Source organism: Panulirus ornatus, chromosome 48 (assembly GCF_036320965.1).
Source record: "Panulirus ornatus isolate Po-2019 chromosome 48, ASM3632096v1, whole genome shotgun sequence".
Lineage (NCBI taxonomy): Eukaryota > Metazoa > Arthropoda > Malacostraca > Decapoda > Palinuridae > Panulirus > Panulirus ornatus.
The window spans coordinates 23241535-23254501 of record NC_092271.1 but is presented as its reverse complement, the minus strand read 5'-3'; the positions used below and the strand labels follow the sequence as shown (position 1 = coordinate 23254501).

Genomic DNA, 12967 nt, shown 5'->3' with positions numbered 1-12967 from the left:
CTCTCTCTCCCTCTCTTTCCACCTTTCCCCTCCTCTCATATTCGTCATTCGGACCGGTACCTTTCGCACCCATATGTTTCCAACCTCGCCTTTTCTTTAATGGTTAAGAATTTGCATATGTGAAATGGTTAAGGTGTGTGTGTGTGTGTGTGTGTGTGTGTGTGTGTGTGAATCATGCGACGGCCACGAACCCCAAAACACACCCTACGCAAGCTCTCCATAAAGCTTTTTTTTCTTTTTTTTCTTGCCTCTAATCATTCCGTTTCGTTAAGGGACGCGAAGCCTCTCTCGAGTAGTTTTGACCGGTATATTCTTTATGTGAGTTCAGATTTATGGCTAAACAGAGAAGAAAACCTTTTAAAGCGCGCGCGCGTACACACACACACACACACACACACACACACACACACACGGTTAAGCCAGTCTTTCATGTGTACATACAAAACATACACCATCTTCAAAAATACTTAATATTTTATACAGGATTACATTTTTCTTTTGTAATCCTCAAAAAGATGATTCTTAAGAGACAAAATTACCTTTAAGAAAGATTATCTCGTGTTTCCATACTATTATCTGAGACGTATCAACCTAAGAATATACTTACATACTTGGGTAAACGCAAATGGAAAGTACTTCTACTTGACACGTAAAGTGTGTGTGTGTGTGTGTGTGTGTGTGTGTAGTAAACACACACACATTCACCACGGACACTGCCCTAATGTTTTTTCCCTTAAATCACTATCAACATTACTACAACCCCCGCACATCACCATCACCACCCATATACCAACCCCACCACCACCATCCACCAACTCCCAACCTCCGCTACCAAACAGAGCAAAGGAGGAGGAGGAGGATGGAGGAGGAGGAGGAGGAGGAGGGTGGAGGGGTGGTTGTTGCAGGTGCTCTGGGAGGAGGGGGGGAGCCGGCCAGCCGGCCGGTCTGGTCAGCTGTTCCCCCAAATCAGCTGGTAACGAGGGAGGGTCCGTTTGAGGGAGTTGGGGAGGGGAGGGAGGAGGACGCCCTATCAGCTGATCTGAGCCTTGTCGAGGAAGCCGAACCCCTCGTTAATACTTAACTACCATTTTCATTTTTTTTTTCCCAATCATATCAACTCATTTCTATTTTTCAAATAGAACCACCGTTACAATGTAAATATACGCGTTAAATGCTCCGTGTGGTGTAAACGCTCGTCCGGCAGAAGAAGAAAAAAAAAACTAGTGTAAATTTATAGGCCAATAACCCAATCATCTCACACACAATATGACATCAACCCGTGTTATCATACCCCATTAGAGACCATTAAGAGAAATGAGAACAAGTTTACACTCAATATAAGTAAAATGTCAATGATTAGATCTTATCTCTTTTTTTTATATACATATATAAATATATACATACACTCGGCGCAAATCACCTGGACAATGTCACTCACAAGACGTTGGTGGTTAAGATCTAAGGGTGTGTGTGCATCAGGCCAGTCCAGTTTTCACTTGACCAGACAAGAATGCAGAGCAGTCCGGGGGCATCCGAGAGAGAGAGAGAGAGAGAGAGAGAGAGAGAGAGAGAGAGAGAGAGAGAGAGAGAGAGAGAGAGAGAGAGATCGGGTGGTTAAGGAACAGCCTCGGTAATTAAGCTATTCACACGGGAGAGAAAACGGGATAAAACTGGTGGTATTCATATTGTGGTAATCTATTCTATATTGAACTCTACATAATTTATTCCACAGAGCAAACTGGGAGTGGGGGAATAAACTGTCAGATGGTCTACCGAGATTTTTTTTTTTCTCTCCTTCAAGCTTTCCCTCAGTAACCTTTCTTTGCACGGCGCTCAAGCTGCATAGCTGCTAGATTGGTTCAGATCAGCTGACTCTAACAGTCCTTGCGACCCAGCTGGCCAAAGCTTGATTCCAACAAGAATCTAAAAGCTCAAGTCTGTACGAGTCAATGTAGTTCAGCTTATCTTTACGTAGTGCTGTGACTTTCAAGCGCGCGACGTCAACAGACCATGATCAGCTTAAATTAGCTCAGCTGGTCCAAATCTGCTCTCGTGAAAAAGCGCGACCCCACCAGCTGGTCCTGTCACAGGTGGTAAGGCGAGACCCAGATGGTCTTGATGAACGAATATAAGATGGAGCGACCCACGTGATAAGCCTTGAGCCGATACGAACGATAAGCTTGGCTCTCTGGTAAGCTGATATCGGCAGCTTGTGTGGCGCAGCTGGTTGTAATCAGAGGAGAAATGAAAAAAAGGTTGTGACGTGTGGCTCACAACTCACTTGACCCGATGGTAAGAATGTGTAATAGATCCTTCAAATTATAACCCACTTTCTAAGTATCCACAAAATATCATTTATTATAGGTGATTCATGTCTCGATCCTATCTATCATCGCAACCAATAACCTATAATATATACTCCATTGGCAGCCATGGATATATAACTCTTACATAAAACTGCAAGATCCCGAAGGAGGCATTTCACGTCCATCACAATTCCTAAACAGTTCTTCTCACGTCCACCATAACGGCGTTGAAACGCCACCACTGCCTAGGGGGAGCGAGGGGGAGAGAGAGATAGGTTCTAATCGTACTCCTCTATCTCCCGAATCCTTCAGTCCTATTCGCAGAATCCAGCACCCCCTCCCGCGATGCTAGGAACCCGGGCCAGCGGGTGTGCGTGCAACAAAAAGCGCGGGAACACCGCCGCCGCCATGGCGGGCGGGACGCGGGAAGCGAGGCTGTTCCCTGCCCCACACTACCTCCCCGTCCCCACAACAGTTTATCCAATAAACTATTCATCTTATTTTCTTTCAAAGGTCACTGTTTATTGGGGGGAAGTATACGGGAGTAAATATCAAGTAACGCGTTTTATGTAAGACTGAATTAACTACCCTAGTACTGATGGAAAACACTGATATAAAAACACCTCAATCCCCTGTATTTTGAAAGCTTTGAGGATAATATGAAACATGTTTAAGGGCGTGTTACATTATATATATATATATATATATATATATATATATATATATATATATATATATATATATATATATATAGCGTCTTTCAGAACAGATCTGGTAAAAAAAAATCGCCCATCTGGAGCAGACTCAGAACAGAGATGGTAACATTACAATCAATATTCAAATACAATAATTGGCACGCACGAAATACGATTTTGCATTATCTACTGAGGCCTCACTGAACTCAACATTGCTGAAATATAATATAATAAAGTAAAATTTCATTCCACAGCTTAATATATACATGAAATAAAATCACATAAACACTTTCAAGTCATAAATACAGTTCTTAAGCACACAAATAAATGGTTAATACAAAATGATAAGGAATCTTGATGGAAAGCAGATATTTCTCTCATTATGAAACAATATATTGTAGTCATATTACCCCGGGTCACTGCAATGACTTAAGGTTCCTGGTCTCTTAAAATTACCATTGCGTATAACGCGTGCAATACACACACACACACACACACACACACACACACACACACACACACACACACACCTCGCGTATATAATTTTGTGGTCTGTCCTCTAACCCTGCTGCCCAACTGAGGGAGTAGGCGATGATGATAACTGGTGGTCTGGCACAGGCTGTTCGACGAAGCAGTCGGCATCAAATGAAGGCATTATTGTCTACGTAAAATAGAGACGCGAAGCGAGCGGTTTCCATGAACGGGGTGTGGAGAAGGTCAGACAACAGAAGGCTGGTGTAGGAAGTTAAGTGCATAGCGTACGTACACTGGGGTACAAAACATCGACATACGTACGAGGGTGACAGGTGGGGCCCGAGTGGGGCCCAGGGACCCGCAGGGTCCTCATTTCTTGTGCAAACTTGTGGGAAAATAAAATTCTGGAGTATACACCACACCTAAGTCACTTTACCACACTCCCCGGCTCTCCGTCACACGCTCCCTACCCCTCCGTCACATTCCTCCCACTGTCCGTTACACTCCTCCCCATCCTCCGTCACACTCCCCACCCTCCGTCACATGACCCTCCACCACCCAACCCCTCCGTCACACTCGTGAACTCCTCGCTTCAATAATTCAAGTTCAATACACGTTTCCTCTCATCCAACATAACTGCTCCCATAATTTTCGTAATTCTCTACAAAAAAAAAAGAAAGAAAACGGAGGATTTGTTTAGCAAGTATTGCTCACCTGAATGTAAACAGTCTATGAAGGCAGTTCTGACGGGCTGTGGCGGCCAAACTGGACGTCAGATCGGCACGAAATGAGGACATGCGATGCACAACGATCACTCAATCATCTCTGAATAGTTCTGGCTCCGTCAGGTCGTTAATTTCCATGATTTTGGGAAATTTCCGCCGATCACAGACCATAACATACTACCCCCGGGACGGCCATGTTTTGGACGCTGGATGACGGAGCCGAGAAGTTTTGGTTCGACTGTTCGGTGCAAATGACTGAAACGTTACAACGAATTTTCTGTTTCGACCAAACAAATGTTTTGGTTCGTTTCCTCAACTTGGTTAGGTTTAGTGAGGTAAGATTAGATTAGGTTAGGTGAGGCTAAGTTTAGTAAGATTTAACTAGGCTCTGTTCGTGTTTGGTTTCGTTTGCTTAGCTTCGAATCGCCCCGGTCTGGTTCGACTCGCTTCAGAAGGCTCCGATTTGGTCCCTTTCATACATTCGAGTGGCTTATGTCCCTATGTTTACTTTACGAATGAACTCCAAAGCGATGCCTGTGAAGCAGGATGTCCACCGCTGCCCACAGACTGTTCCCTCCCCCTCCTCCTCGCCAGGGTTGTAAATAAGCCTTTGCGAGCTATGTCCGCCGCAGGAGGAGGGACACACACACACACACACACAGGACACCGCTCGGGGCCTTCGGAGGCAGCCACAGATCAACGTCATCTGTACAGGTCTCGGTCTTGGATGGGGGCCGACCCTCCCCAGGAGCCTACATCACCAACCCGCACCATCCAATCATGAACGACACCTGATCGTAACTGTACAGTGGCAGGAATTCGTCTCACATTCAGAATTCGACAAGGCATCGTAACACTCCAGTTCATATGGTGATTTAGAATGTGTGTGTGTGTGTGTGTGTGTGTGTGTGTGTGTGTGTGTGTGACTGGCTACCTATGTCTTACACTTCTAGGGACACCGGCGAGGTCGAAGTCAGAGGGAGAGGAAAGAGAGAGAGATAGAGAGAGAGAGAGAGAGAGGAGTTGGGGGGGACGGCCAGGGCGATCAACATGGCGGCCGCCGGCGACGCCTCCTGCCGATATTCAGCCCCGTGGGGGGACCCTCCCCCCCACGGCACAACTAGAGCGTCAACACCAGTAACTCTAGCTTAACGTCCAGCGGTGCTGGTGGGTGTGTGTGGAGACCCAACACGGATTAACATCGTAACTCCGGTTGGCGTGTTCAGTGGTGTGAGGGGCCTCCTGTCAGTGTTGTCAGGGGCCTCTCCGTGGTGTCAGTAGCCTCTCAGTGGTGTCGGTGGCCTCTCAGTGTTGTCTGGGGCCTCTCAGTGGTGTCTGGGGCCTCTCAGTGGTGTCAGGGGCTTCCTCTCAATAGTGTCCGGGGGGTCACTCAGTGGTGTGTAGGACCTCTCGGTGGTGTCTGGGGCCTCTCAGTGGAGTCAGGGGCCTCCATCGCCATCAACAACACCACCTGCCACCCATCACCCTGGTGGGTCCTGCTAAATCCTGCACGACGGGACATGGTACACATCAACGTCACACTCCCCCCCTCCTCAAGAACACGTCATCTCCCCCCTCCTGAACACGTCATCTTCCCCTCCTCCCGCCCTCCTGAATACGTCCACCCCCTCCTTCCACCCTCCTCATCACGTCACCCCCTGCCGAACATCTTATTCCTTCTGGTGACAGGTGGGGGAAGGGGGAATCGTTTATTCCCCCTTCCCCCACACCTACTACCAAACAGCTGGGTCTCGAACCAAGAGCTGTAGGTACCACCCAGCAACTTCCTTCCCCTTGCAGCTTATCTGACCGCTAACCTCTACAGCTAAGCTCTGCCTAAAAATACTTCTCAGCTTAAGAGGACAAATAACCTCTCTCTCTCTCTCTCTCTCTCTCTCTCTCTCTCTCTCTCTCTCTCTCTCTCTCTCGTTAAAAAGACACAAAAAGAATAAATCAATAAATATTTACACAGCTACAGTAAAAAGTCTCACACAAACAGGAAAAAAAATACAATATCAAACAGATGCTGACTGCCTCACAGACAGACACACACAGACAAAACAAAACAAAAAAAATTTACGGAAGAACGAAGGGGGTTCACACACAATGGAGGGGGGGGGGGTGAAGGAGGGGGAGGGGGATGGGACAGGAGATAGGACAAGAGAATAGTTGTGGGAGGGGGATGAGGAAAAAAAGAGAGAGGGCAGGCTGGGCGGGAAAGAGAGAGAGTGGGGGGATGGATGTATGCACTCCTTTCCCTCCTACTCTCTCTCTCTCTCTCTCTCTCTCTCTCTCTCTCTCTCTCTCTCTCTCTCTCTCTCTCTCTCTCTCTCTGTACTCCCACACTGACTCTCACATCACACCCTCCGACACCCACACCTTCATCATACTCTCTCTCTCTCTCTCTCTCTCTCTCTCTCTCTCTCTCTCTCTCTCTCTCTCTCTCTCTCTCTCTCTCTCTTCCACGAGCACATATTGACTTTCCTACACACTTTAACATTCACACTCTTTACCCTCTCTCTTAAAACACTCTGAGGCTGTGACTTCAACATAATCACACACCTTTACACTCACTCTCTGTGGCATACTCCATCTTCGCTGTTGCCCTAAACACACACACACACACACACACACACAAACCTACACCGTACACTCGTTCTCTCTCTCCAACACACTCTACCTCACACTTACCCTCTCTCCTCGACCCTCCAAAAGCCTCCTTTCTCATCCCAGACTCACCTGCAAATACAAACAAGGACAAATGTTAAGCCTTTCCAATAATCGAGCAATGAAATCAATGATCACACAAGATATGAATACGTGTATGTGTGTGTAATTGCACATTTGTAATCACCTATGCGCGGGGAGGGAGTTCAACACTCGTGGGGGTCCCCATTTCTTGAACATTCTCCATTAATATACGACGTTTTCTAACACTTCTGTATGCTGTCCACATTCATAATGGTATCCTTCAGTTTCTTGCATTCATAACACACCACACTCGTACTAGGAAAGCACTTCATCGTAACTTTTCCAAAACTTTTCTTGCCTAACTTCGTGTTATGTTCCCTGGCTGTTGTCTTCTGACATCTTTCTTGTTCACTTTTCGCGTTATTCTAACGGGTTCAAACACACACACACACACACACACACACACACACACACAGATACACACACAAACGGTTGTGATCAAGTCCTCCCTTACTCTTCTCTCTTCTCCCTGACCCAGCTGTCTTAATTCTGGTGTCGTTTTTGCTGCGGTGAACTACAATACAATGTTACCAGTTTACTGAATGTTTTCTTATCTTCCGTGTGTGTGTGTGTGTGTGTGTGTGTGTGTGTGTGTGTGTGTGTGTGTGTGTGTGTACATATGTCGCCACTCATACTACACAACTCTCGCTCGATCCTCTAATCACTTAAACATACTTAAGTCACACTTAAGGTCGAGTCCCTTGGGTCAGTGACGAGTGTTATGTTTACGCAACCCGGGGCCAAGTGTCTGCTAAGTAAGCCCTCAAGTGTCTTAATATACTCGAGGAGGAGTGTGAGTACGTCCTCAAGTTGAACCCCAAGGAACACCGGCCTTATGAAGCCACACCCACACACACACACACACACGTCCGTCACCGCATATAACCCCCCATAACCCCCTAAACCTTGTGCCTGCATCTCACAAAACTTGATCTTTCTACCCCTAGTTCCAGGCGAGAAGTGTGGTAATGTTACGAGTCTGTCCTTATGGGGGTGTGTGAGGGAGATCTTGAGGAGCAGGTATTCTGTTTCTTCGATGTGGATGTCGTATGCATCCCTGGCGTGCCGGAGGGATGGATGGACAGCGTCCAAAACACAGACGAGAAAAAGTGACTCTTACATGTCTGGGGGTGAATGGTTTCAGATGTGGTGTGTATGTCTCGCGGAGTGGAGTTTAAGATTGGGGTTCTGAGGGGGAGGGAGGAGTCGGCTGTTTATCGCTCGTCGAGTCAATAAAGGCTTAATGTGTTTTGTTATTGTCGCGTTTGTTGTGGGAAGGGAGCGAGGAGGGGGGAGTTGAATGTGCAAGCATAGGGCGGTGCTGCATGTGAGGCAGGAGCGTATCTTGTATCTGCTTGAGGAGTGTTGGTGTTGGCGGCTGTTAAGGAAGTGGCTTGGAAGGAAAAGGGTGTATTGCTGTCAAGCATTATCAACACACACACACACACACACACACACAAACCCTAATGGCACAACAACCACACCCAGGACTCACGAACAAATATACATACACTCCACATCCTGAAAACAACAACAACAACAACACGTCTCTTTATCCTAATGTTCGCCCACCCACATATCCCACCACTGTGGGCAGCCGCCTTCATCACGCTAACTCCGCTCCCTTCATCACCCTGACACGCTAACCTCTGGTGAAGGGGTGGGGGGGGGGGGTGTTAGGTGGTGACGTGCGTCGAAGCGCTAACTCTGCAGCGGTCGTGACAGCCGCTAAAGCGCTAACATCCAGCGGGCGTGACAGTCGCTACAGCCCTGGCTAACTACAGCGGGCACGACAGTCACTGGAGCGCTAACTACACACTGGCAGTGACAGATGCTAAAGCGCTAACACCTAGCGGGAGTGGCAGGTGCCAGTTAGTCCGTGAATATAAAAGGGTCCGGAGGCAAGCCAGCACAGCAGTGTTGCGCGGGCCGGCGCCTCACCCCGCCGACGTCGCCAACACCTGTCACCCCTTCAAGTCACCACCGTCAACTCCCGCTGCCCAGCGCAGTCCATGGAGGATATAATGAATGATCGCTTGAGGGCAAAGGCAATAAAGGGGTTGCAACGTGAAGAAATGGGCGGGCGTAGTGCCTACATGAGAATACAGTTCTTTTTTTTCTGTATTTTAATAGAATACAATGAATGAAACTGACTATGTACATATGATGCGTAACAGACTGGCAAGGGTGGTAGTATGAAGGGGTAGGGGGTAAGTAGAGAGGGTAAACTCAGTGGGATTCGGTGAAAGATACAATGAAGAGATGGGGGAGGGGGAAGACTCATCTGCGAATATAATGAAGGGGAGCAGATCGCCTGGGACGGGAGGGATAAATATGGCTCATTTAGAAATACAATGAGGGTCCTGTGCACTGGGATAAATTAAGGATAGCTTCACTATGGGGATTTGGGGAGGAATACATTAAGGGGGAGTTTCGTCATGGGGGTATGCTGAGTAATACAATGGGGGGGGGGGGAGAACTCACCTGCAGTATACAATGAGGTGAACCTGGTAGATACTGCAGAGAGAGAGAGAGAGAGAGAGAGAGAGAGAGAGAGAGAGAGAGAGAGAGAGAGAGAGAGAGATTTAAGTAATGGTAATGTATAATAAAGAGCAATTAGGGAATACAATGAAGGGGGCTGGCTGACATATAATGAGTGGGAGGGTGGGTATGACATACAATGAAGGGGGTATGAGATACGATTGAGGGGGGGGTCGCTTGTTTCGTAAGTAGGGTGCTTGGCCTAGATCATATGACGGGGACTTGACAGAAGGAGGTGTAGGGGGGTGGTACAATGTGAGGGTGGGCAGGAGTATTGCTCACGGGTAGGAGGAAGACAAATGATCCAGAGGACAGGGTACGTCTCTGAGTAGGTGGGCCGTGGCACCGTGGCAGATCCAGGGTACGTGGGCCCACGTACAGGACATCAGTGAAGTTGGGTACACCCGCAAGGCAGGATAGAAAGGCATGTTACACACGTCAGGCGCCCTAGGACGAGAGGGGGCAGAGTACACGACAGGGGCAGGACGGAGAGGAACAGGGTACACGTCAGGGGCAGGACGAGAGGAGCAGGTTACACGTCAGGGCAAGAAAAAGGGAGGCAGAGGTGGTGGTGTTACGGGTGGCCACACGTCAGGGCAGGAGAGAGGAGGAGGTGGAGGGATGAGGGGCAGGTAGTAGGTGTTTGACGGGTGGGTGGGTGGCTGGAGGTAGCTGGGGCCGACGTCAACAGGTAATATCACAACCCCCCCCCACCGCCTTCCCACCGCCTCCACCTCAGGGCAAAGGTCCAGGACACCCTACCCCTACCACTCAGAGCAGCACCTCACTCCACGCATATCCAAACTTTCTCATACTCACAAACGTGTAACTCACACGACACGTCCTTCTTCGCAGCCCTATATATTATTTTCAGGGGTGAGCGCTACGCGCTCGTTAAGCCCCTGGGCCAAAAATCTCGTCGTAGGGACTCGTACGTAGAAACTTCTCCACACACACACATCGAGATGCGGTCTCGCGCCCCTTCGAGGTCCTCCTCGAGAGATTCGATGCCGTGCCACCAGGTGGCCTTTTCCAAAGTGTGGGTCAAGCCCCATCGTCCTACTGCACGAGAGAACAGAAACTTTCAGCATGTGTGTGAGTGGGGAGGAGGGGGAAAAAAATATATATATAACCATGGCATGTGGTGCGATGTTAGTCATGGTTGGTATGTGGGAGCCACGGTATGTGGTGTAGGAGCCACGGTATGTGGGTGGGTGAGCGAGCGAGCCAACGGAAGCAGGAGAGAGCGAACCATTATGGTATGTGGTGCACATGACGCGTGATGGAGCGAGCCATGGGGGTCTGTTTATCTATGTGGCGACCGAGAATGAAAAAGAAAAAAAAAAAATGAATTTCAACACCGCACGCTTTAATAAAGTTCTTACCTCTGGTTCTTTACCACAATATATATATATATATATATATATATATATATATATATATATATATATATATATATATATACTCAGCCAGGTAACCCTGTGACTCAACACGCAATGAATAACCTCATCTGCTGGCTTTTATGAAACAGAAATGCTATGCCTCTTCGTACATGGATGTGGGAGTCGTATTTTACACTCGAGGATAACACCAGTGGCCATATCCTCTCTCTCTCTCTCTCTCTCTCTCTCTCTCTCTCTCTCTCTCTCTCTCTCTCTCTCTCTCTCTCTCTGATGGTTTAGCGCCCACACTGGTTTAACTTCCAATCTCCAATCTATTTAAAATGTGTTTTCAAAAGAAATGAGTACTTCCATGTCGCCCCCTCCCCACAGCAGAAAAAAAAAAAAAGTTTACATTCTATCATCCTGTAAGTCTCCATCCTTACCAAATGAGGTCAAAGACTAAGGCCATCACACCCACACAGGTGGTACAGTCATGCTCATGGGGTCGTACCGTCGTGCTCATGGGGTCGTACCGTCGTGCTTATGGGTCGTACCTGTCGTGCTTAAAAGGTTTAATTCCACTGTTGGAGGCGAAGTAATAATTTTTCTGAGTAAAATACAATGAGTCATACTCATTCTTTAACCTTGTATCATTCCACATTATACAAAATGATTTTATTTCTCTAATTAACCCCGAGACAACAGACCTCCTCGCACGACTCCATCCCCGTAAGATGACGTCAAACAGCTCTACCTCCCCCCTCCTTAGATTAAGCTTATGTAAAGTGTAAAATTGGTCATGATAATGTCACCCTGCAAGCCGGGTTATCTTCTGATAACTAACGACTGGCGATAAACTGGCAACTCTCCAACCCCGTCCCCTTCAGTTGCCAAACATATTTAATTCTCAAAACGCATCGTACAGCTGTCTACTATATTTCAAAGCCGATGTATCATGTATAATATATACATATATATATATATATATATATATATATATATATATATATATATATATATATATATATATATATATATATATATATATCAAGCTAATATATAATGCTATATTCAGGATGTATATAGAGTCAAGCTTTCGTTTTCAGGTAATTAAGAGACAAATATCAATTTGGAAGGCTATCAAGACACATTGCCAATATGATAATCAATTCCAGTGTCCAGTGAGACGCATCGCTTAATTTTCAAGTCATTCTTCACAGCTGTCGTCCACGTCTTATATATATATATATATATATATATATATATATATATATATTATCCCTGGGGATAGGGGAGAAAGAATACTTCCCACGTATTCCCCGCGTGTCGTAGAAGGCGACTAAAAGGGGAGGGAGCGGGGGGCTGGAAATCCTCCCCTCTCAATTTTTTTTTAATTTTCCAAAAGAAGGAACAGAGAAGGGGGCCAGGTGAGGATATTCCCTCAATGGCCCAGTCCTCAGTTCTTAACGCTACCTCGCTAACGCGGGAAATGGCGAATAGTTTGAAAAAAAAAAAAAAAAAAAAAATATATATATATATATATATATATATATATATATATATATATATATATATATATATATATATATATATATATTATCAAGTGTATCAAGTGTTTGTGCGATGTATATTTCATCCCAACTTTGATCTAATCTACGAGATAGATTTTCAGGCTGCGTGATATTGACAACAGGTGTGGCGGCTCCTCCACCCCTTCACACACACACACACACCTCCCCAACCCCGCCAACACCACACTTCCCTCTCTCCTTCCCTCCTCAACACCCACCCGCCCATCCGCTGCTTAACTCCCACCACAATCACCGCCCCTACCCGCCCACACACACACACACACACACCCATCTCGCATCTCAACCCGCCACAGACATTCGTAGCCCGTCCCGCGGCGGAGAGAGACTCGAAGCCCGGGCCGGCAGACCCGCCCGTCCGTCCGTCCGTCCCTGGAGACTACCCTCATCCTTGCACGTGTCCTGACCCAACCGATCTGCCCACATATCCGCCCCCCAAATAATGGAGGACGGCGTGGGACTGCAACAGCAGCTGGAACACCACCAGCTGCACTGCCAACAGCA

At 47.2% G+C, this 12967-nt stretch overlaps 1 protein-coding gene across 3 annotated transcripts in view; it reads right to left on the bottom strand.

Moving 5' to 3' along the window:
* The window catches only part of stx (ubiquitin-like domain-containing protein stuxnet), a 267919-nt gene that overhangs the window by 151923 nt on the left and 103029 nt on the right, over positions 1–12967 (bottom strand). Inside the window, exon 1 of one of the 3 annotated variants that reach the window (XM_071690155.1) lies at positions 4190–4362. The exons of the other annotated variants lie outside the window; for them this stretch is intronic. The gene's annotated coding sequence lies outside the window, so the exon portion shown is untranslated. Of the gene's footprint in view, positions 1–4189; positions 4363–12967 lie in introns of those variants that run through there. 3 annotated transcript variants of the gene reach the window in all.